This window comes from Peromyscus maniculatus, chromosome 4 (genome assembly GCF_049852395.1).
Source record: "Peromyscus maniculatus bairdii isolate BWxNUB_F1_BW_parent chromosome 4, HU_Pman_BW_mat_3.1, whole genome shotgun sequence".
Taxonomy (NCBI): domain Eukaryota; kingdom Metazoa; phylum Chordata; class Mammalia; order Rodentia; family Cricetidae; genus Peromyscus; species Peromyscus maniculatus.
The window spans coordinates 71335801-71360090 of NC_134855.1; the positions used below are offsets into that span (position 1 = coordinate 71335801).

At 48.4% G+C, this 24290-nt stretch overlaps 2 long non-coding RNA genes across 3 annotated transcripts in view; both read right to left on the reverse strand.

The window, feature by feature from the left end:
- LOC107401874 (uncharacterized) overlaps nt 1-24290 on the reverse strand; it is a 104862-nt gene that overhangs the window by 75839 nt on the left and 4733 nt on the right. Inside the window, exons 2-3 of one of the 2 annotated variants that reach the window (XR_006071274.2) lie at nt 8355-8368; nt 503-605 (exon numbers count right to left, since the gene is read on the reverse strand). This is a non-coding gene — a long non-coding RNA (uncharacterized LOC107401874). Of the gene's footprint in view, nt 1-502; nt 606-5529; nt 5911-8354; nt 8369-24290 lie in introns of those variants that run through there. The other variant, XR_001578832.3, reaches the window with a different exon arrangement.
- LOC121828744 (uncharacterized) lies at nt 14610-19024 on the reverse strand. The gene is made up of 2 exons (XR_006071273.2): nt 15452-19024; nt 14610-15256 (listed from the first exon to the last, which is right to left on the reverse strand). It is a non-coding gene; the product is annotated as an uncharacterized LOC121828744 (long non-coding RNA).

A 24290-nucleotide genomic window follows, 5' to 3' on the forward strand; every position in this document is an offset into this window, starting at 1 on the left:
AGCCAGCTAAGTGAACATTCAGAAGCAAGGAGATTTTCTGGTTGCTTTTCCCTCCCTAGCACCAAGGAATCATTAGCCTAAAAGTTTTTCTCTCCATCCTAAGCTGAGCTCCATTGAGATGTCACTTAGCTTATTGGTATCTCTGAAGAAACTGACCACAGCAAAAGACTCCTTAACTTCCCCTTCCTTAGGGGGCCTGAAACAGCTTAGAAGACGAAAGGAAGATTGAATCGTAGTTCTCACTAAACAAGGCCATTGTCCCTTAGAACTGGTGGTTGTGGAAGCCTCCAAACACACCCAAGTCCTGCTTCTGGGATCAGAAGCAGGTTTGCCTCTTTGGTGCTGTCTTTCTGCTGACCATCTTTGATGGATGCATTTCTCTGAGGACTGTTTCCAAGCGCTGGACCCCTCGCTGCTGCCTTCTCAACCCGGAAGGAGTACATGTGGAAGCCTTGAGGCTCCCCAGCGAAGGCCATGCATGGGTTGGCATCTCTCCACTCACCTGGGACTCCTGAGATCCTTCAGTCAGGCTTTCCAGCTTCTGTAACCTCTGAGACTGCCTTGCTTGGGTGGTCACCCCTCGGTATCAGGACAGGCTCGGCCACCTAAAAGGTAACAAGACGGGGCAAGGTTACTTAGCTGCCTGAGAAGCAAGTGTGAGACTGTGCACTGGGGTATATTGCAGGCAGTCAAGGCATGGGAGGCTGGTGAGAAGGGAAACGAGCAGTCAGGGCAGGGGCCAATGCTGGTTCAAAAGGAGAGCTTTTCAGAGATGACCAATGAATCTTGCTGTTGAGAGGTCCCTGAGATAATCTGACACCGCAGGAAATATGCCTGAAATCAGGCTCTGCCTTTGCCTCTAGCCCGAGACAGGCAAGACAGAGCAACTTAGAGCAAACACACATCCCCAATAGAAGACTGAAGGGGGTAATACAATGTGTGTGTGTGTGGGGGGGGGGGGACTTTTGAAATGACGTGGGGTGAGTGGCTGGCACACTGAAGGCCACAGCAGGTGAAGTGGGCCCAAAATGAGACAACTCAGCCTGGCTTGGGTCACTTGCCTCTTCTCACTGAAGACAGGGGGGCTGGGGCTGGGGGGGGGGGGTTCTGTGGCTCCTTTACCCTATTTTTACCTCCGGAGAAAATCATTAGTCTTGATTTTTAAGACAGGCAAAGGCTACATTAGTTAGTTGGCTTGGGGGACTAGGTCTTCACTGCAGCTTTGCTAATACCTCACACAGCCCCCCATCTACCTCGCGCCCAGTGAAAAGCAGATTGGAGCCAGAGGCTGCCGGCTCTTCTACAGGCCCCTTTGGGGCTTGGCATCAGATGCAAGCGCCTAGAAGTTTCCATCAAGGCCCTTGACTCACTAGGTGAGCGGTTATGCCTTAGAAGTTTAATGACTAAAGAGATTATGCCTCCCCCCCCCCAACCTTTGCCTGCCTCCCTCAACAATGGCAAACTGAGTTCAGAGTGGGGAATGGGCTCCCACTGTCCTGAGTGATGTAATCACCATACGCAGGAGAGAAAAGATGCAAAAAGCCACTGATTTTTCACTTATTGAGGAGAAAGGGGGGGGAGGAATATTTTCACTGTCCTCCCCGGAATGTGAGACCCCCCCTTTCACAGACCCCCAGCAGGACCCAAAGTGAGCAGCCTCGGCTCTGGGCTGCAGCTGCTAGGCAGCGGCGGCGGCGGCGGCGGCGGCGGCTTTCAGACAGCAACAGTTGTCTGGCTGAGGCGAGGCGAGGCGAGGACTCGCTGCCGCACGACGCCTTCCGCTGCCGGGTGCTCTAGGGCCCTGGAACTCAGGTCCCAAGTGTAGCCCGGGTGGGAGAGATGAGGGGACTGGGGGCACAGGAGCACAGAAGCCTGTGCTCAGGTTATTCAAGCCCTTCTATGCGAGTTCACTTCTCTAAGGTCACCTCGCTCCCCAATCTGGTGAATGGTCAGGCTTTTGGAGAGGGAAGGGCTTCCTGGCTGGGGGTGGGGGGCGGAGGAGGTGGGATACAGTAAGCAAAAGACAAAGGAGTAGGTGAAAGGACACAGTGTGAAGCTATTTTTAATCTAACGTGGCTCTCCTGCTTCTCCCTCCGAGAGCTATTGCTCCACAGACGGCCCCAGGTGAGAGGCAGGAAGAAAATCCCCCCCAGCTTTTGCTCCCTCCCCACCGCCTGTCCAGATCTTTGAGATCCTTTTACTCTTTCAGAAAATGCATTCGGAGAGGGAAAATGTCCTTTATCTGGGGAGGGAGACCCTGATTTAGTCCTGGAGCCTGGAGTCCTCACGTTCTGTGCCTTCTCACGTACTGAGCTATTACCGGCTGCCTCTGTCCAGCATTCTCAGCATCCCTGAGCCATTCCCTTTTTTTCAGGAGAGGGTAGAGAGGGTAGAGTCTGGGTGGGTAACTGCAGGACCCAGAAATAATGGTGCACAGAGTTTGTTGAAAGCAGAAAGGTTAGGATGCGGGGGAAATTCAGGCCCTCCCCGAAAATGGGTAGCTTCGCAGCCCTGGGGTCATGGGCTATCACATCCCTAGACCCATTTCCTATCTACTTTTCATCTCCATGGGCATTTGCGCGTGTCTGTGTGTCCTTCTGGCCCAGTCCTTAAGGGCAAGGGCGTCTAGCAGTGTTCCTAGCTAGCGAAGGGCACGGGGCACAAAACGTGTTGAAGGCCTGATTTGTACCACTTGTAACCGAAGTGGTCACGACTGCAAAGAGTGGAGGGGGAGGAGGGGGGCCCACGGGCTCTCCCCTCTGCAGCTTGCCTCCCTCCCCAGGTCCGGGCGCCTCGAGAGGCCAGAATGGGGCTGCTACAGCCGCCACAGCTCAACAACCGCAGCTCCCAGAAGCTCTTTCCCCGCGGGGGTTTTCCCTAGTTTCCGCCTGTTTTATCCTCTTCTGAGCTACTTAGTTTTGAAAAAGAGGAGATGGGTGGGTACTGGAGCCTGCAACATGCCTGAAATTAGGGTGGAAGAAGGTTCAGAAGGAAGGCTCCGGGGAGCGGGCGGTGCCTGGGTGTTTTCCCCTCTTTTTCGGAGCTACCGGATTCACGGAGGTTCATCTCACCTCCTCCAGGTTCCGCGCATCCTAGCCGAGGATGCTTAGGGCCTACTGCCCCTCCCTCAAGGGCTTCCCCTCCCCCCCATATTGCAGACTCTAATCCTTTGGGTCAAAAATGACCGTAAAATGTCCTAAACTGATTCATATTCCAGGTGCTGACTTGGCCCTATAACCATGCCCCCCCCCACTTTTTATTGTGTGAGTGGGGATATTTGGGATGTGGGGTGTGGGGGGAACGATACAACTTCTGTAAACTTTTATTACATTTTAGCTTCTTCTCACTTCTTCGAAAACACGCACGCCATCCTCTCCAATTTCCCCTGTGATACAAAGTCGATTAAAAAGTTGGGGGCGGGGGGACACGCCGCGGGAAGGCGAGTGACCAAAGCCTCCCGGAGCGTGGAAAGGACAGGAAGGAAAGAGCTGATTCTTCCGTGGAAAACGGGGAGAAAGACTGGGGAACTCTCGGATGGAGCCGCTTCGGGAAGGTGCCGGCTTCGGGCGGTCGCTGGTAGCTGCAGTCATGTCGCCGAGCGCGCCCTCCGCGAATGCTTTTTGGGGTAAGGGCTTCCGGCTTTTGAGTTATGTACAGCAAGCCCAGACCGCAAAAAGATTCGCGAAGGGCAGTCTACCCGCTTCTTCGGTCCGCCGCCGCCGCCGCCTTCAGCCCAGCACGTCTCCGAACCCCGAAGCCGAGGAGGCTGGATGTCCCCGGCGCGCTCCTCCGCGGCTCAACCTCCCCACCCTGCGCGCCGCGCTTCCCTCCTCGCGTCCCCAGACCCATCCCTCTCTCTCTCCAGACAGTCCGAAGTCCTCCGACTCAGCCCTGCACAACCTCAAGAGGTAATGGAAGGCGAGAAGGGTAGCTCGGAGGGGGACCCCAGATCCCTGAGCCCAGCCTCCACCCCTCTCGTCTAGCACCCCGAGCCTCTCCGACCCTATCTAGTCTAACACCCAATTCCCATATCAGCGTTCTGCTAGCCCTGGCTGCAAGGTCGTGGATCTCTGAACAGGTACGGTCCAGATTTCCCCCGAATCCCCTCCTATCCTTCCTAGTCCCCCAGCAGAGGTTCCAGCCGTGACTACAGGCGCTGCGTAAAGAGAAAAACTCCCCCAGAGCACTAAATAAATACAGACAGGGCCGCCACCTCATTGGTGTGGACTAAAATCGTCACCCACCAATCAGAAGAGAGCTCACATTTCTTTTTTTTTTTTCAGAAGGGGGAGGGAGAAAAATATTTCCATTTCTAATTATTCAACAAAACCTAGACTAGAACACATTAAAATATTGTTGTTGCAAAAACTGTCCATGACTCCCTCCCATTCTAGCCCAGGTGAGGGGGTGGCAGTGTATATTGGGAAAGAGGGATTCAAGAGAGCGACCTCTTCCACCGGGACCTAAGCCAGGAGAACCAGACGGAAAATGACTGGCAAAGATGAACATGAAATAAGCTCAAACCCCACTCTAGTTGGCCTATTTCTAGAAAAATGAGACTTTCTCCAGTCCCCCTACCCCACTCTGCCCCCCAAAAGTTCTGAATGTTCACTAAGAAGGGTGAAGCTCTTCCCCCCGCACGACCCCCCCCCCCTCAAAACCCGTCCAGATGGTCCATTTGCCTCAGGTGCCCCTTCCTTGCTGCATCCCCCCCCCCACGCCCCATTCTGCAAAACGTTGGGGGAACAAGAAGGGGTGAGCTGGGGGCATTGATTGCCACAGCAGCGACAGGAGATTCCAGCATCTGCAAGAGGGAGGGGAAGAGAGACTGGAGAGGAAGGAGGGGGCATAGTCTCTCCTCTTCCCGCTTTCCTTTTTTCCTTCTAGGCCCCTCCCCCACTCCATCTATTCTAACTTCCAGCGGATGCTCTCTTCTTTACTGCGAAGCGCCACCCAATTCTCAGTCCCCTCTTGCCTAGCCCCAGGAATGCCAAAGAAGGATGTGATCAAGTAAACGCCTGTCTCCCTCTCCAGTGATATCGTCTCCCAGTGGGGAAAACCTAAGTCTGGGTGGTTTACTGCAAACATTGCAAAAACTTAGGTGCAAAAGTTTTTGTTGTTGTTTTTTCTTTTTTTGGCCACCCGGGAATCGACGTGCGGGCAGACTTATCCACACACACACAAGCACACACACGCCCTTGGCCCATCATACCCACAGGATGCATCTCTAGACCTCAGTCTTGGTCTCCCAAGTTCCTGTCGGCCTACCCCCTCCACCCATGCATCACCCTCCTACACTTCTGCGACCCACCCACCCACCCTCCCACTGCATTCCCTTTGCTTGGCTCAGCTACTGAAAGACGCAAGCACACACCCTCCCAGCGTCTGAGCGCCACGCCAGAGGGGGCTCCACAGTCTGCGCCTGCCACTGGCGTGGCGCGGGGCAATTGGGGAAAAAAAGTTCTGCTCGGTCGACCATTGAGCCTACCGACCACCAGGCGGCCAGTGCTCCAAATCCTTTCTTCTTACCTGAGTCCGGGAGTCTTGGGAGTTCATTGGTTCCGTGTGCACTTCAGCGGTCTGGAAGCGGCCCTCTCTGGCCAGCCCGCTCCCCTCCTGCCCCTCCCCTCCCCCACGGGTGTTTGCCCAGCGGCAAAGCGGGCTCTTCCAGGTAAGTATATAAGTTACTGTACTGTGTGGGAGGGTCACGATCTTGGTAATTGCAGCTTCCCGAGCTTAACCCCTGCGCTCCTGCCTCCCTCCAACTTGTTGAGGACTCTTCGGGGAGCGAGAGAGGCAAGCCAGCACCGCAGAGAGCGCTGGCTGGGGGGCGGGGGTGCAGCGGGCAGAGAGGGGACAGCGGCACTGCGTGCAGTGTTCAAATGCAACACCCCCTGACAGAGGTTTTCATTGGATAGGTCTTTCCCCCACCCCCGTTGGCCCCTGCTTTGCCCCCCCTCCCCAACTCCCATGTAGGGGACGTCTCCAGGCGAAGTCACGATTCCTTCTCAGTTCGGAATGAACTGTGACTAGAGCCATGACGCAGCCAGCGCGCATTACTCACTTTTTGCAGTCACGACTTGGGAATCCGTGCTGGTTCCAACCAAAATTGCACCGCTACCATTGAATTATTTAATAGGATCCAGTTTGGGGGTAAACTTGTGCATTGTGCCAGGCAGTGAAGAGGCAAGGGAGAGAGGGCTAGAGGGACATAAGGACACGGGGTGTCCCCCCTCCCACTTCATGGCTCTTGGAAACCCCACCACCACTGCTTCACGTTTTGCAGGTGTTTGATTGCCCCCCCCCCCGCTCCGCCCCGCAATTTCCTTTGCAAATGAGGCAGAATTTGTAAACAGGGAACTTGTGGGACGGAGAGGGGCGAGACTTGGAAAAGGGAACTAGTATCTCCCCTTGGTATGACGAGGAGGCGGAGGGGTGGGCCAAGAAGCTGCGAGCAGCAGCTTTGTTTCAAGCTTGGATTGTCAAGACAAAGTGTGGGCTGCAGCGTTATTTGGTTATTCTGCACCTCAGTAACAGCCCTTGTTACTATTAGGAGTTGACGAAGACTCAGCCACAGCAAGGAAACCTGCCCAGAAAGGGACCTTCGGAGCTAAAATTAACTCGACTCACTCTCTTTTCCCTCCAGGGGCTATAATCCAGTTGCCCTGATGTAGGTCGGTCATGCACGGCAGGGCTGTTGCCAGGTGGGACAGGGACTACCTAGTCTCCCCCTCTCTATCCTGTGCCCCCTCCTCACAGATAACCTCATCGACTTGAGCTTCAAAAGAACAAATATGCAATATTCCTGCATGTATATAAGCTTATTGTAGACTGCAAGAGTGCTTTGTTTCCCCACCGTCTACAGGCTGGCTACTCTTGTGGCTCAGTTTAAGGATGCACCCTAGTCCAAGGAGTCAATCAGTATAAATGGCTTTGTGTGCGAGTGACCCCCTCTCCCAATAACTTTTCTCCTTCCTCATCTGTCTGGCTACAGGTTCTGCCAAAGTATCTGGAGCTGATTGTAATGAATCTCACTCACAACTCACCCCCAGAGAGCTGGTGGTTTCCCCAGTAACATTTGTCAACCTTGAGAAAAATCCTCCCTAATTTCTCCTGTTAGTGGTTTGCAAAACTGCCTTACAGGCGCCAGGCGATGTTCCGAAGCCTGGATTCTCTGTGCACAGCACCAGCAACTCCAGTCCTTTGGTTTCTAATACTCCCATCCCAGTAAGTCATTTAGAGCTTCTGTGACTAGGATGCAAAGGACGCGGGGGTAGTAAGTGACATAACACACGCCTTTACACCCCTCCCAGGAATTGCAGGATGTGGTTATGTGAGGGAGCATGAAGTGGGAGGGGGGCAGGGTCGAAATAAGCAACCTATAGCCTCTTATTTTGAGAATCATCATCATCAGGGAGAAATATTTCAAAACCGCTGGCGGGAAGGTGTTGGAGCCAGAGACTGGAGACCCAGACAGTGGCCAGCCTCTGCAGGAAGAGATGGTGAGCCTCCGGCTTTGGTCTTGGGTTCCTGGAGCGCCCGGCCTTAGCTCATCCTTGAATCTAACACTTCGCTCCCTCTCCTTTAATTTTTTTCCCTTTTCCTTCCCACTCACCCCTCCTTTTCCCAAAGCTCTCACCGAAGTCACGACTATCCCCTTTGAACATCCTTAACCCCCTCCATTCCGGATCCCTGTTTTGCATCCAGGGCGGGGTTAGCTTCAGCTGGAGCCAATCCTGCCCCCTGGCGCTCAGAACTGAACTTGCTGCGGACCAAGGAATTTTCAGCACCTATATTCGTGGACAGCTACCAAGGGCGGGATCAGTCGAGACCAGCCAGGACCAGCGTCTAGGTGTTGATTACCCTAACCCAAGCAAGTAGAGAGGTTTGTCAGCGGAATGGGGATCGCTCCCCTCTCTTTATTACCTTTACCCCATGCAGTTCTGGTCTATATTCCATAGTCTCCATTAATCTCGCATCGAGATGGCCCATAAAATCTTGTCTGGCCACCCTTTATGACGGAGAAAATAGGGAGGGGGAGAGGGCAGTAGAGAGAACCCAGCTCAACAGCGCCGACCCATAACGAGAGAGAGCGTTGCAGCTGCTATTGACTCAAATTTGTCAGGGTGATTCCCAACTCTGCAAGAATTCCTTCTCGGTTCCTTTGCATGCAGCCCCCAATTCATTATATACATACATACATACATACACACAGAGAGCGCTACACCTCACCCCCTACTCAGTCTCCTTCTTCCACTTAGGAAGGGGCAAAAAGGCAGCCAAGAATGCATCCCGAGCATGCACGAAGCTTGTACTTACAGTCTGCAGCATGCACATGACATAATATTACTTACCCAAACGGGAACTCCTTAAAAGAGAAGAAGAAACACGGGGGGGGGGGGGGGGTTGGATAAAGAAAGGAGAGAGGAAGGAAAAATCCAACAATTAATTTCCAGACATGGGGAGGGGGGTGCGGTGGTGTCCAGGTTTTCTTCCACCCTCGCTGGCTTTTTATCCCAGTACAGCCCTCGGTCTATTTCTGGAACACGATCAAACCCAGATGCTATTTTTAGCAAGTACTGAAAAAACCTGCACACACAAAGGCATTTCGCTGGAACGTTGAGTCCAAAACATTAAAGGTGCACCAAGCGCCCCCTCCTCACTTGTTTCTGCAGACCCTCTTGCATTGCTATAGATGTCTTTCAAAACAGAAAAATACCCTACTATTTCTTATATTCTCCCTCCCTCCTATTAACTCCTGTATGCCTCTGCCTGTTGCAAGCTCCTCACAGTCTCCCAAGCAGAAGGCGTTGGAGTGGTTGTATTCTTAGAGCTTCAGGTCTCCATTGACCAGATCTCCTACACATTGGGGAAACTGGGGATGCTTAGCCCCTTCCCCCAGAAGAGCTTCCCTGGAAAGCTCTAGAGTCTAACACTATCCACGATGGACATCCCCAAATAGGGGGGAGGGGACGATCATCCATACCCTTCCCACATCCCCTACACACGCTTTGCAAAATCGCGTGGTGTTTGCAACACACCGCCTTTGGAAATGTAAATTTTTAAAGGCTGCACGTGTGTGTGTGTGTGTGTGTGTGTGTGTGTGTGTGTGTGTGTGTGTGTGTGTTTTGCGTTCTAGTAATTCACTACAAGGGGGGATGGAGAAAAGAGACTCATGAAGACAGCGCGGAGCAGCCGCCTCGAGTCTCCTCTGCCAGCCTGCGTCAGTCATCAGCTGCTGACGTCACGTGCAGATTCTCCTCTTTGGTGGGTCTGGTTCAAGCTAGAAGAGGCTTCTGCTCAGAGACAGCGCTTTGTGTTGAGCGCAGCCACTGAGCAGGCGAGGCGGTCGAGGTGGGCGCCAACCCAGGCTTGGGCTGGCCATCAGCAGAGGAGGCACAGGGCGTGCTGAGGGCCCCCGAGGGGCGTGCCTAGCCAGACTGCCCCCTCCCCAAACATCCTGCCGCCCTTTGCAAACTCGGCAGTGCACAGACTCCGGCGCGCGTGCTTTCCCCGCCCTTTCGCATCTGGCCACAGTAACAGAGCAGGCTATGGCTATAACTCGGATTAATTCTCTGTTTGTTGGCCAGACAGCCCCGGCTCCTCGAGTGACGCAAATAACAGATTCTACGGCTCCCCCGCCTCTTTCCAGCTCTCGATCCCTTCCCCCTCCTCTTCCTTTCTCCTCTTCTTTTCCCTGCGCCCACGCATCCTGCTTGGTCTCCCACGGAATCAGCCAGCTACAGCTTCCCAGAGAGCAATGATCTGAGTTACAGAGAGACCGACAGACTCACAGTACAGGGACGGATAAGCCTGAAAGTGACCTCAAGCGTGCACAAAACACACACACACACACACACACACACACACACACACACACACACACACACACACACCAGCACAGGTAGCCTTTTGCCAATGATCAGCGCTGGTGGTGGGAACGCCTAGAGGGGTGGGTCAGGCAGTCTTTTTCTCCTCACCGCTAAGGAGGGAATCCGCCCCTACAAATAGATAGCAGAATATTGGTGAATATGCAACTTTTCTTTCTATATGAGGTGGCAGAAAAAAATCAAAAAAAGGCTGCAGATGCTGTCTCTAGCCACGTTATCAGGCCTTTTGGAGGCCAGGAGAAGCTTTACTCTTAAATACCAGCAGATTTTTTTTTTCCTTCTTAAAATAATGACCCGAGAAAAGAGCTCAGTGGGTGAGCGTTATTTTCTAACCAGTCTGAATGGCCCTTGTTTCATGACGGTCTCTGTGTGTCTCGGTGTGTGTGTGTGCCTGAATAGGAGGTGTTTGGAAGAAATGCCACACCTCAGCATGACAAAGGGTTTCTTGATCGATGGAGGTGGGAAGAATTCCTCAAGATTGGAAAATCTGTACAAAATTACACACAATTTCCCCTCCTCTGATGCACACAGCACTGGATCTACCTGGAAGGGTCTCTGATCGGAGAATGGGAAAGAAAATAGGAAGTCAGAGGCTACACACAGGTTGCAAGCATGGACCATCTCCTTTCTTACCCTAATTATCAACTTTCCTTTACAGTTCTTTTGCTGGATGCCAATAAACAATTATTCAGAGGTCATTAAGAGGATTTGGGCCCTAAGGTCTGGAAAAGAAGGCCATTGAGACTCAGGCTATTGTAGCTCTCCCCAGCCCCTCCTAACCTTTGTAACTTGTCTTACAAGGTTTCCATTTAAGCTTAAGCCCCGGCAGTCCCTTCAGTTTTTGTCTGTGGCTTAAGCTGAGAGGGACAGAGGACGTCTGCTCCATATGGAGGACACCCTCGGGCAGCCCATCAGCAGCTGTTTATTTTTAGCTCTCTGAATGCACGTATGTATGTATGCATGTGAGAATGTTGCTGCAGTGGGCTGGTGTGCAGCCAGCAGCAGCATCAATGAGAGGGAGGAAGTGGCTTTGGTTCTTGTACTGGGGGTGGCTTATCAATGGGGCCATCAGATGTGACCAGGCGGACATGAAATGCAGGCAGTGTTTCAATGAAGTAGTCTCGGATTAATACAAATGTCAGCTAAGTGTGTATTTAAAGGCACAGAGGTGCATTTTAAGACATAAGATATAAGCACAGATGTGAGCTCATTCACAGAAAGTATAAGGTTTCTACATAGATGACATAAACTATACAGAAGAGATGCATTCAGAACAGTGTTGTGCTGTCTATGCTCTATGTGGTGATGGTATGCCACCATGCTTGATTTGAGATCACAGAAAATTCATTCATAATTCCTAATAGTTTTCAGAAAACCCTGAATAATATAGAGATGGGGGTGGTTGAAATGTTCTTAGGCCTGACCATCACAACTTTGAGGACAACAGCTGAAAAATATAACCTAACTGGGGCCACCTGGTGGAGTCAGTGGCTCTGCTTTTCCTCCCAGAAGAGAGTGACTCTCTGCCGTGTCCTGGTATGCTGCAGTCACAGGACTGACTAGATTGCCTGAGCAGGCCTAGGAAACACAGAAGCCACCACTGCAGAAAGTTAGTCCTCTACAATTCCCGCTTCTCCGGGTTCTCTTTTCCCTAGCCTTTGGTGCATGCTTGGGTTGGAGTGGGTGACCTTGGCTTTCCCAGCTCTCTCATCATTCTTTGTTAAGGGCTCTGGTGCCCAATTCCTGTCTAAGCACTCAAACTAAAGACTCGGGGAATTAATAGACTGACATGGAACCTGTCCAAGATGAAAACCACTCTGCATTTTCAACCCATCCCTGGGATCATGAGCACAAATTGGACAAGATTCCCCTGATGCTCCCCTCAGAGAACGTGCAAGAGTAAGCTGTTCATCATGTAGACCTTGAGAAGAACTGATTCTCTTCTTTCAGGATCAGCAAAGCCAATGAATATTTTGCCTAGGTCTCTTCTCTCTTTTCCAAACATCAAGGAAAATGCCAGTAGGTAAAATACTGTGTTTTGGACAGGAGAGAAAAATGTAAGTCTCAGAAAACCCACGGAAGAATGATAGTTTTAAATACCAACTATCCACCAGATATTGTGTTGGACACTTACACAGAAATGATGGTATTTAATCCTCACAGAAATTCTATAGGTGTTATAATATTGACACCGGCCTCATAGGATCAGGAAGTAAAGAAATCACTCCCAAACCATTAGTTATTATTTCTTCTTATTTGAAAGCCAAGGAAATAGAGGTCAGAAAGTCTAAATGACTGGTCTAAAACCCTTTAGAGCTTAAAGCTGCAAAACCAGGGATTGGATCCGATTCCCATCTGTGTGTCTGCAATGCGTACTGCCCACACCTAACATGCTTGCTCAATTCCAACTCTAGTCTTCAGTATTCAAGTTCTAGACTCCATCACTTGGAGGTGGATGTGTGTGAAGCTTTCTCAGCCATAACTGGATTCATAAAACTGATTTACTCCTGCTAGGGAAGTCTTTGGAATCAAGAGATACCGCCTTGCTTCCCTATAGTCTGGGGGTGGGGCTCTTTGCTGGAGAAAAGAACCACCCCAATAGCAAAGAAGGCTTCAGCTAGCTTAGCTTCATTCCAAACAGGAGGGGTTTGTCTGAAACCAGCTAGAGGGGATGGAAACACATCAAACTTCTCCTTCCATTCAGGCTGCTGCCCTTACGTCTCTACACGGAAAGAAACAAGCCCCTTGCGTGCTAGGGGGAAGGTGGGAAGAGTCTTCCAAGACAGATGTCTTGGTTGACAGCCTTGAGTTGACCATCCATCCCAGCTCTCCTTTAGAAATGGGTGTCCCTGATCCTTTTCCTGATTTTGAAAACTTTAGACACTGAGCCATTAGCTGAGAGAAGGGGGCAGGGACTAAGCCACAGCATGCATAATATAAGCTATTCCACAATCCTCTCACTCTCTTAAACACATGTTTGCACCACTCAAGCTGATCAAGAGGTATATTCAAGCCTTGGGAAACATTTCCTAGAAGCCACTGTGTTTGAAGGTTTGGGAGTGAATAGTCTAATGCTGGGGGAATCCCCCACCCCCACCCCTTTTTCTGTTGTCGTCAATGGTAAAAGAGTCTCAGTTCTCTAGTTACAGGAAAGTATCTAGCATTATTCAACTCCAGGACAGTTAAGACAGTATCTGCACACAACTCCACTGTCAAGAGGCAAGCCCCTCTCCATCCTAATTCTAACTGCAAGGCACCTTGGAGAACCAGATGATAGGGTTTTCATGCTTTGCCCCTGAAAGGCACTTGTTACAGAGTGAGGAGAGTCATCCAGGGATATCTAGAGTAGGTTTCATGGTGAGGATCTAAGCAAAGACTAAGCCAGAGCAAGCATGTGATACAGAGCAGAAGCTGAGGGAGTGGGGTGGAGCTCAGGAAGCCAGCATATTTGAGAGGCCAAACAGCAAGGCACTGGAGCTTCAGAAGCACAGACTGCAGGAAGAAAAGAATGACCTGAGGGAAGCTTAGAGACACCCGTGGGAACTTAGCTTATGATGGACAGTGGTCTATTTCCCAGAATTCAGCAGGCAGAGTCAATACCATCACAAATTCATGGGGCTCTAGGTGGGTCAGAATTATCAGAACATTATAGCCCTAAGTCAGCTTTGCCATCAGTTGTGGATCTACTAAGCTTAGGTCTCACAGGCCAATCATAATGAATGGGGTTGTACTTCCATAGTTCCCACCCCAATAGATCTAGGCTGTGGACCAGAGGGAAGCGCTGGCTAGAAATACCTGCTGTGCATTTGCACTTGTTGGTAAGCATCTACTGATTATTGAACTGGTTTTGAATTGTGTCATTAAGAAGGGAGACTCGGGGGCTGCAGAGATGGCTCAGAGGTTAAGAGCACTGAGTGCTCTTCCAGAGGTCCTGAGTTCAATTCCCAGCAACCACATGGTGGCTCACAACCATCTGTAATGAGATCTGGCACCATCTTCTGTATACATTAAATAAATAAATAAATAAATAAATAAATAAATCTAAAAAAAAAAGGAGACTCAGCTTACATATGAAAACCTAGCATCTCCTAGCAATTCTAGGTTACTTATATTGTTTGGGTGCTGGGGATAGAACCCAGGGCCTCACACATACTACATAAGTTCTTTACCACTAAGCTGTAGGCTTGGGTTTTGTTGTTTTTTTTTTTTTTGTTTGTTTTGTTTTCTGTTCTTTTTCTAATACACATCTTACTAAGTTACCTGGGCTGGCCTTGAATTCATTCTGTGGGCCAGGTTGGCCATGAACTGACTGACAGTCTTTGTGCCTTAGTTTCCCATGTAGCTGGGCTTAGAGGCATATGTCACTGAGGCTTGACTCTTTTTTTTTTTTTTTTAAGAGAGTAGAATGATATTCCCAGCTCCTAATACAGTCAGCCTTTAGGGTCTTCTCTGCTTTCTAGGATAATGTGGAGCCCCACTAACATGTATTGCTGTTCTGGGGTTCCCTGCCAGGGCTCAGGTCAAGAGGGACTCAACAGAGGACACACCTTGCTGTCTCATAGGGTGGGTCTTCATGAGCACTTGGTTTCTGAGATCACTACAGACCATTCTAGACAGTGTCACTTACCTCATCATCTGGTAGCCTGTGGCTTTGGGACCCGTGAAGAACAGCCTTGGGTCTCCAGGGGAAACCTCTATAGTGAAGCCATCACAATGTGGTAGAATGAAATGCACATTTAATTGGAGGGAAAAAAATCTAGGGGATTCCATTCTGTATTAAAGGGCAATCCAATTCAGAACATCTTTCTCCCTCTCCTCCTCCCTGCCCCCATATCCTTAATCAGTCTCAACAGTCATGAGTAAAGCTCCTTCACTAGGTCTCACTGGGATTAAAGGATTTCTGGTCTTTCCATCCGGTTTCAATGACATCACACTCAGCTATGCTTGGGGGGGGTCTCTTCCCTGAGTGTGATGGCTCCAGCAGAGCATCTGTGACTTCATTTTGGAAGAGGGAGGTTTTTCTTGGGTTTTCCTGATCAAGGGACTGAGTGTTAGCTGAGTCTGGTGTGAGGAGGAGAAAGAAGAAAAGGAAAATAATGGTAGCCATCTGGATATGATTCAAAGGGGAGCTCGCCAGAGACAAAGCCATGCCCCATGGGAGTGACACCTCAGAGAAAGAGCTGAGTGGGTGACAAATGGAGAAAGGGTGGCGGCGGTCAGGAGGGGATTATTATGGCGAGGGTTAATAGGAAGATGAAGGTGAGCAGCAACATTGCAGAAAGCAGGAGGCAAAGGATGACATGCGTCCTGGGTGTCTGAGCACTGCTCTGAAAACTCATCTGGTCTCCTCTCGGTCGCTGGTGCTCCTACAACAAGTGAGAGGAAAGGGACATGGTGTCAGCAATCCACATTTCATCACTCACAATCCTTTGCAGGCATTCAGCTCTAGGCTAGCCCCTCCCCTCCTTCCCTGGCATTATTTAGACTTTCCTAGAGATAGGAGGAGTCCAAGGGGGGAAGCGTTCAAGGCAACAGTTGGGCAAAGGGATGGGCACCCTTACCAGCCGGTGGCCAACTACGTGTTCACTCCCAACTGGCAAAATATGTAACTATTCATCAAGAAACCCCATTTTCTGGCAAAGTGGAGTTCCTGGTATTAGCAAGTCAAAAAACAGCTGTTCCTCCCACCAGCCACTAAAGGCTCAGGGGGAGGGGGCGGGTTTACATCATGGGCAAATAGTTTTAGCTTAGCCACTCTGTTTGGGCCAGTGATACCCAAGCAGTCACAGAGAAGGCAATCCCAAAAGGCTGCTCTTGTCGGCTCTGTATTCTCAGTAGGCATCATTCTGACCCTATTATGACGTCATGGCTTGTAGGGAGAGTGACAGCTAATGGGAGGTCTTGAGTTGGAGGAAGGAGAGTTGGGTGTGCTTTGGAGATCTCTGTATAGCTGTGACACAGCCAGTGAAACTAGAGACCAGCATCCCGCCCAGAGCAGCAGTGAGAACCCCATTACTTACCCATAGCTCAAACCCCTGGGAAGAATTAGTGTGGACAAGCTCTGAGATTCTCCTGGATAGGTTGAAAATGTACACATCTTCACACTCACATGGACAGGAGCACTGAAGTATATTTGGGTTTTTCCCAGGACTCTAGATAACCCTAAAAGTTGGACTGGTAAGAGATCTGCCTCCAAAAGACAAGTGTCTAGTGAAATTTCTAGTTCAAATGCTTAATACCAAGGGAGGTAGATGAAGAACCAATCTAATACGAGAAAGGGGAAATTCAAGAAAGGGTCTGCCTGTGTAACAAGAAGGTTTTTACAGTGTTTATTTCCTGCAACTAAAAAGCCCGACTTACTGGGGCTTGGTGGTTAAGAGCACTTAAGAGGACAAGAACTCAGATCCCATTACCCACATTCTGTGGCTTATGGCACTTCTAACTCCAGCTCCAAGGGATCCAAAGCCCACTTCTGGCTTCCATGGGTACCCATACACACACAGCTGTAGAAACAACACCCTCACATTCTTTCCAAAAAAGCCAGACTTAGAACTCAGCCCCAACTAACACCAAGCAGAAAGTCAGGGCTTAAGCCAATGTTGGCTCTTAACAAAACCCCGAAGTCCCTCAGTTGTTTCATTTCTCAACATGTGTATGTACTGCTACCTGTCACACCTCCCCCACAGAACTTTACCTGTGAAAACATTGGTGTGAACATGTTGTGCAGGTTGGAAAAGCCTTCTCTCTGTCCTGGAAATTCTTCTTGGTCACCCTGATGGCTGCTCTGCCTTCTTCAATGTGGGTATAATAAAGTACAGACTAGATGAACACAGCCATCTAATGAATTGCCTCTTGGGCTTGTATTTTTTTTTCAACAGCAGGGCTGAAATGCTCTGGTACCCAGAAAGGTTATGGAGCAATCCCAGAGCCAAAGTCCACCTATTTATACTAAGTGCTGAGGGCAAATTCCACTCCCCACTTTACATTCCTTCTTGGTTCTTGCTTCTCTTGAGTTATGACTCCTAAGCATAATGAGGATCTCAAAGATGGAGATACCATCTTTTTTTACACAATGTTTGATCTCAGTCACCTAATATATAAAACTCAGGCATGGAGTTTTGGTAAACATGAAATGAATTATGTAAGCAAAACACTTAACACTGTATTTGTGCCCAGTAAACATGAGGATAAGTTATAAAGGAGGCAGAAGAAATCAGACCAAAATGCTCATGCAAATAAATGCCCATGGGGCAGCCGAGTATGGCTGCTATGGAGTTTTACCACAGGGCCAGTAGAGGGCACTCCTGAGTAAAACGGATTTTGTCTATATTTTCTTCAGTTCATAAAACAAATCTCTGCTAAGAGGCTTTTTCTCCATCAGAAATCTTCTTTTGCTTAGAGAAAATTAGAAACTTAAGGGCTCTGACCTGGGCTTATTTCAGAGAACATGTGGGTTCTGGAATTTTAGTGACAGGTTCAGTCCCCTGTCAAATTCAACTCTTGTGTTGAATGAAATAAAAAATATGGCTCCTCTAGTACTCATCTCCAGAGATCCTGGACTGAGACATGGAGCTAACACATCTCTGACCCTTGGAGTGTTGAGGATGCTTTCATTTCCTGCTCATCCTCATTCTACAAACAGGTGGATTACAGCTGCAAACCGATATTAACAGCTTAGTAAAAACTTGCTACAAAGGTATCATAGAGTCTAAGCATTCCCCTGCTCCCCAGAAGATATACAACAAGGTGGCTTTGTAGCTCAGTGAATAGCGGTAAAGTGAAAGAAATAGTCACGCCTGCTTTGGGGAGCCTTTAAAGGGTAGGTGTGGGATCCCTTTCAGACAAGAGACCTAAAATGGGTGCCCAAAGTCAGATGGATTGTCCCAAGGCTTCTGAGCCAAGCTTTCCCATACTCTTCCCTTTCTGAGATTCCTGTCAATCAGTTAGTTGGCCTACCCAGGCACAGCTATTTTTCCACACTTATTTTCTAACTCATAGTTAATCAGTTCACTAGTAGTAGCCCAGGTGATGAGGAGAGATCTTTCTGTCTCTCTTACAATTAACATTTGCTCACTACGTGAGCTTGATTAACAGTGGCCTCATTTCCTTTAGGATGCCCAAGAGACTCAGCTCCTCATCCACTTACAGGATGATACATAGCTTAGAAGGGACTCAGAATGAGGCAAAGACTTGCCATTCACAAAGGTTAAAAATGTAAGGTGAGCGTTCTTTCTTTTCAAAAGTAATGATAGCCATTGAGCATCTGCTAATTTCGGGACTGTACATGTATTCATGTACTGAAACACACAGTGTATGCATCATCCCATTCAAACCTCACCCAACATTGACAAAGGGGTCTTAATACAATGTACTCTTTTAGTTGAAAAAAAAAAAAAGAAGAAGAAAACAGGGTCGAGAGAGATGAAACTACTTGTTTAAACTCAAACAGCTGTCATGCATGTGCTGGTATTCTGAAATTTGAGCCCTGGCTAGGTTCTCTTAAACAGATAACAATGAAATGGGCTTCAGTGTCACGAAAGGTTTCCAAGGGACAGCAGAGGCTGTGCAGGTGAGGACACACTTGTTTAAAGTCAAACCAAGGCTGATGAAAGCGTGGGACGTCCTGTCTTGTTCTAATAGAGCACATGCAGCCTATCCCAGAGGGAGAGGCCACACCAGGATGAAGTGTTTTCTCTCTTTCCCCCTCGGGTGGTCTGTAGATACCTGGTCAAGGCACACAGACAACAGGACGCATTTACATTTTGGTTTTGCAAAATGCTTTGTATTTTCATACTTTGGGAACGAGCTGGAAAACTGACATCTGGGTCCCGATTGCAGAGTAGTACCCACGGGATCCTAACGCCTTTAAAAAAAAAAGGTGTTCTTCGGAAGTTCCGTTAGGAATAGCATGGGGGCGGGTAATGGAGGCTCAGTAGCCGCTATTCCTGTTATTCCATGCATCCTTATCCTTACCTGTGTCTTTACTGGGGTCTGCTTGCCCACTTCTGGGCAAGGGCAGTGTGGATGTCTTTGATACAGGGACTTGGATCACTCAGGGGAAGCAGAGGTTGTATAGCGAACATCACAGGAGGCACAGCTCCTTAATCGCAGATGACAAAGAGCCTGCCTCCATCACCAATGAGCTTGGCTCCTCTTACTCATCCTCTACTGACGGCAGCCCCCAGAAGGAAGCTGTCTGGTAAAGAGGTGAGTTTCTGATGATGTGGAGGAAAAGAAACTCCAAGAGCCTGAGGACCACTGAGTACAGGAAGAAGATCGGGACCCCAACTCAGGCCCACCCTGGCCTGTCCCGGTGCCTACATCTATGGAGTTAGCGCTAAACGGCATTTGCCATCCTCATGCAGGATTCATGCTGATCACCTTGTCAGTATACGTACTACTCAAGTTAGCACAAGCACCCGACGTTCTAATCCATGGGATAATTTGTGGCCCTAGCTCACTATCATCAGTGGCTATGTGGGACTCCATTGGATTGAAAGAGTAGTTAGGTGACAAATCGAAGCACAACTGTGGTCTGGATTATAACTTAGGACAGTCGTTCTCAACCTTCCTCAGGTTGTGACCCTTTAATACAGCTCCTTATGTTGTGGTGACTCCCCAACCCTAAGATTATTTTCATTGCCACATCATTACTGTAATTTTGCTACTTTTATGAATCATATTGTGAATATTTTTGGGGGTACAGGTTTGACAAAGGGGTCATAACTCACAGGTTGAGAACCACTGACTTAGGAGAATCAGTGTTCTGATAGATATGGGGTTCATTCTGATGAAGGACTTGTGGCGCTGTGAACTTCTAGATTTTTTTTTTTTTTTCGAGACAGGGTTTCTCTGTGTAGCTTTGCGCCTTTCCTGGATCTCACTCTGTAGACCAGGTTGGCCTTGAACTCACAGAGATCCTCCTGCCTCTGCCTCCTGAGTGCTGGGATTAAAGGCGTGCGCCACCACCACCCGGCTGAACTTCTAGATTCTTATAGGAATGCAGCATGCCCTCAGCAGGGATCAGCTTTTGTGATGCTGCAGTTTGTAAAATAGAGATAGTTAACATTGTTTTAAAAGATGAAAACTTGGGGCTGGAGAGACGGGTCAGTATTTAGGAACATTTGCTGCTCTTTCAAAGGACCCAAGTTCCCAGCACCCACATTGGGTGGTCCATGACTGTCTATGACTCCAGTTCCAAGGGATCTAATAGCCCTCTTCTGGCCTCTTAGGCATCTGGCATACACATACACCCTGCCCCATAAACACATACACACAAATATATATAAAACTGAAAACTTATAAGCCAGACAATTAGTGCAAAGTAGGAGAAACTCTTGATTTGGTGGCCATGTCTAAGAAGGAGCTGGTGAGAAAAGATAGTAACTATTTTGATCCTCTCTTCCCCCTTCTATTTCCTCTCCTCGTCATTTCTCTTTTCCAAATCTGTGCAAACAGAGTATGGAAAATAATAAGTAGGAACAGACAGTCCTTGCCCTACATTAGGATCCAAAATGCTGTGGGCAGAGCCGTGGTTGAGGCCACTCGCTGCAGATGTTGAGGCCACTTCTGACTCTGTAGCTCTATTTTTTAATGGAGAATTGTGTGAGTATGTATATACACGTACACATGGAGGTCACAGCACAACATCAGCTGCTGTTCCTCAGCAGCTGGCTACCTTTATTTATTTATTTATTTATTTATTTATTTATTTATTTATTTATTTATTTATTTATTTATTTATTTATTTTTGAGACAGAGTCTCTCCCTGGCCTAGCGATGGACAAATAGGTTAGACTGTCGAGGCAGTAAGCCTCGGGGATCCCTCTGTTTTCACCTTCCCTGTGCTGCAATCATAAATACACGTCACCACACTCAACTATTTGCTGTTTGTTGTCGTTGCTACATGAGTGCTGAGGAGACGGAGCTCAGGTTCTTATGCTTGCAAAGAAATTAACCACCTGAGCCATCTCCCCAGTCTCTGGCTCTGTGGTTGTTAATACCAAGATGTAGGGTCAGAGAAAATCCGATATTCCTGGGGCCCCTGACATAATGAGACTACGGATTTCTAGTTAGAATACTGTCATAAAAGTCTAGCCTCTTCACCAAGAGGATACTGCCATAAAAGTCTAGCCTCTTCACCAAAAGGATACTGCCATAAAAGTCTAGCCTCTTCACCAAGAGAATACTGCCATAAAAGTCTAGCCTCCTCTTCACCAAGAGTATTGCTAGAACTCTGTGATCTTAGTGAATGGCACATGCTCTTCTCTCCCAACTGGTACCTGCACACCATTCACACACTGACATCAATTAGCTCAGGGATGAAAGGAGTTCTGGTAGAGCAGGAAAGCCGTAGAGCAGATAAATTCGGAATAGAAACAGAGGCCTTTGATGGTTTACGGTCCACACAAGGACTGTCTAATTGTTTAAGAACTCAGAGTCATTAAGGCCCTCACCAGAAGAAGAATGTGGACGATTGAAGGGATATTTCTTCTCTTGACTACAGGTGCCATGGTGGCATGGAGGGTTTGTGTCTGAGCTATAACTGTGGGCTGCTATCCAGGAGAGTCTCCACACCTGGAGGGAGGCTAGGTAAGGGGTTTCTCTGGTTCTCCACTAGAAATGAGGTGACTGAAACTCAAGATCTAGATCTGACGTAAACAGTCACATCCGTCTCCAAAGACTCCCAGGAGGGCTCTAATGAAGTCTAAGGAGTACTTGGAGGATCTGGTTCAGTGAGGGGTGATGGAGATCTGACTTCTGGCTTCCCATGAGCCAAATGCAGCAGACAGCCCTCACCACTCACGCCCTTGAGCTCCAGGTCTGTGATAAGCTTCTCCTTACCTGCATGCTCCCCTTTCAGAGTGGAGGCTGTTGTGATTAAAAAGAAGAATGAATGGACTTTTGAGTTGGGGTGAAGGTTCTATTATAGTTGCCCAGGCTGGGCCAGTGGAGAGAAATTCCTTTTAGTAGGAATTTGGGAAGAAAAATTTTATCTAGTTCTCTCAAGACCAGGGTCCCCAAGTGAAGGAAATGGTAGCTTTGGAAAAGGAGGAATTAACCCTGGTAGGAAAAACCAACGGTAGAGCATATAATGTGCTTCAAGAGACATGGTTCCCAAGTCACTTCTCTGATGGTTCCACAGGTTCACCAGTGGCCACAGATATAACAGTAAAGACAACTCTGAAAATAACATATCAGATACTCGGTAATCTCCAGGCACTGTGCTAAGCCACATGCAAATATCAAGTTAATGAATTAGCACAGTTCCTTTTTGAGATAGGTACCTAGTTTAACTGCCAAGAAACTGAAGCATAGAGAGTTGAAATAACCCATCAAAAGCCACATACCCAACCAAGCATAGGAGTCAGTATTTGGTTGCACAGCCTAGACTATTCATCAGTATACTGCATTCAGAACACTGTCTATCAGGATCCTGCATCTACCTTCGTTCAGTGAGTTGGGGAAGAGAAGAAGACTAGATTTAAAGACACTTTGGTATCTGCTTCTGTAGTGGGTAGCTGTTCCAGCTTTGACCGGGAAGTACTACTCCCAATGAGGCTTCCAGTAACTGTCACGCCTACCTTATGGCCTAACCCCTGAGGCGGGGCGGAGATGGGAGCCCTTAAGACCCGAGATTCAGATGTGCTGGCTCTTTGTTCCTGGATGCTGGATGTTCAACCGAGCGGAGTTCTCCAGAGAACCCAGCTGGACTGCACCTCACCTCTCCCGGGTCCGGTAACCAACCTCTTTACTAGCTGTAAGTTACCCCCCAAAATAAACCTCCTTTTTAACTACGTGGAGTTGCCTTAATAAATCGTCCAATATGCTTCTGTGTACCCATGTATACAAAGATATACATCGTATGTGCTAGAGTGATGTCACATGAGCCATCTCATTCTAATCTCATGATAACCTCTAGGGCAGTGGTTCTCAACCTGGGGGTCTTGACCCCGTTGGGGGTCACATGTCAGATATTCAGCATATGAAATAGTTACATTAAGATTCATACCAGTAGCAAAATTACAGTTAGGAAACAGGAATGAAATAATGTTATAGTTGGGGGTCACAATAGGAGGAACTGTATTAAAAGAGTCTCAGCATTAGGAAGGTTGAGAACCACTGCTCTAGGGTATGGATTATGAGGCTAATACTCCCATTGTTCAGGTCAAGTGAACAATGCAGCTAAATAATTTGCCTAAAACCATACACATCCATGTAGCTACTTAAAATCTAGTAGTGTGCAGCCAACTCCATTTGGTATCATCAGATACTCAGGATCAGCTATCACTTACTAATTACTCATGATGGGTCAAACTCAGTGCTGGGCTCAATTCATAAACAATAAATAATAATTCACTGATTAGTGTTCCAGCCCATTAATTGGACTATCACTAAAGCTGCCCCAAGCCTAGTAAAAGTTACAGAAAAGAACAAGCAAGAGTAATTCCTTTTTCTTTTTCCTACACAGACTCGGTAGTTTCAACCAAACTAAGTATTTCACTAATGGGCATTCCTGTCACCTAATGGGCCTGGCAGAAAAGAAAAGCCAGCTTAAGGCTGAAACACACAACCTTCAAAGTCCCTGAGCCAATGCTGCAGGGTCAATAGTGTCTTCACTCTCCAGGTAGGATGCATTTTTAATGCTACCTTAGTCCCACCCTAGTCCACCACACCACTCTTGCTTTGCTCCTTAGACGGCTAGAAACAGGAAGGCATTTGGTGAAGGAAGGAAAAATTCCTTTCTGGGATCCATCAGGAATGCAGGACTATCTTCCCTTGGGCCCTTTAAGCCTCAAGTCCTCTTACTCCTTCAAGTCAACATGAATTGACTATACTGCCAAAGTAATTTCTAAAAACCTGTCATCCCAAGCCAGGAGATCTCTAGATAGACTTCAGAGTGATGGGGAGATCGATAATGATTAATTAGCAGTAAATCACTGGCACAGTCATTCATGGAGCATGTTGAGCATCACTTTATTTGCTTTATATGGTAAAACCTAAAGGTACACTTGGGTAGGGCATCTGATTGATCTAGTCAAGCTTGGCTATGACAGGTATGGACCAGAATGGATGCTTTTTCCAAGGCCTGGCCTCTAGTGCAAGGCATCCGTGGGCCTGGAAGAGATCAACAGATGCGGTCTGTCTTCAGAGCTGGAACATCAGGAAGTAGTGGGCTTTCAAGGTGGAACTTGGTTAGAGAAGAAGAGTCCTCCAGCCAATCAGTAATGGAGGATGCAGAAGTTTTCTGTTGTAGATGGAATTATTTGCTTGATGGATAAAGGTGAGCAACTGGACTCTTGGTCTGGGAGCTGGGCCAATGTTCATCCCTTCCTGCTGAGGATGTCTTCAAAAATTTGTGACGTGTGTAGCCATCATGTAGGGTTCTGTGCTCAGAAG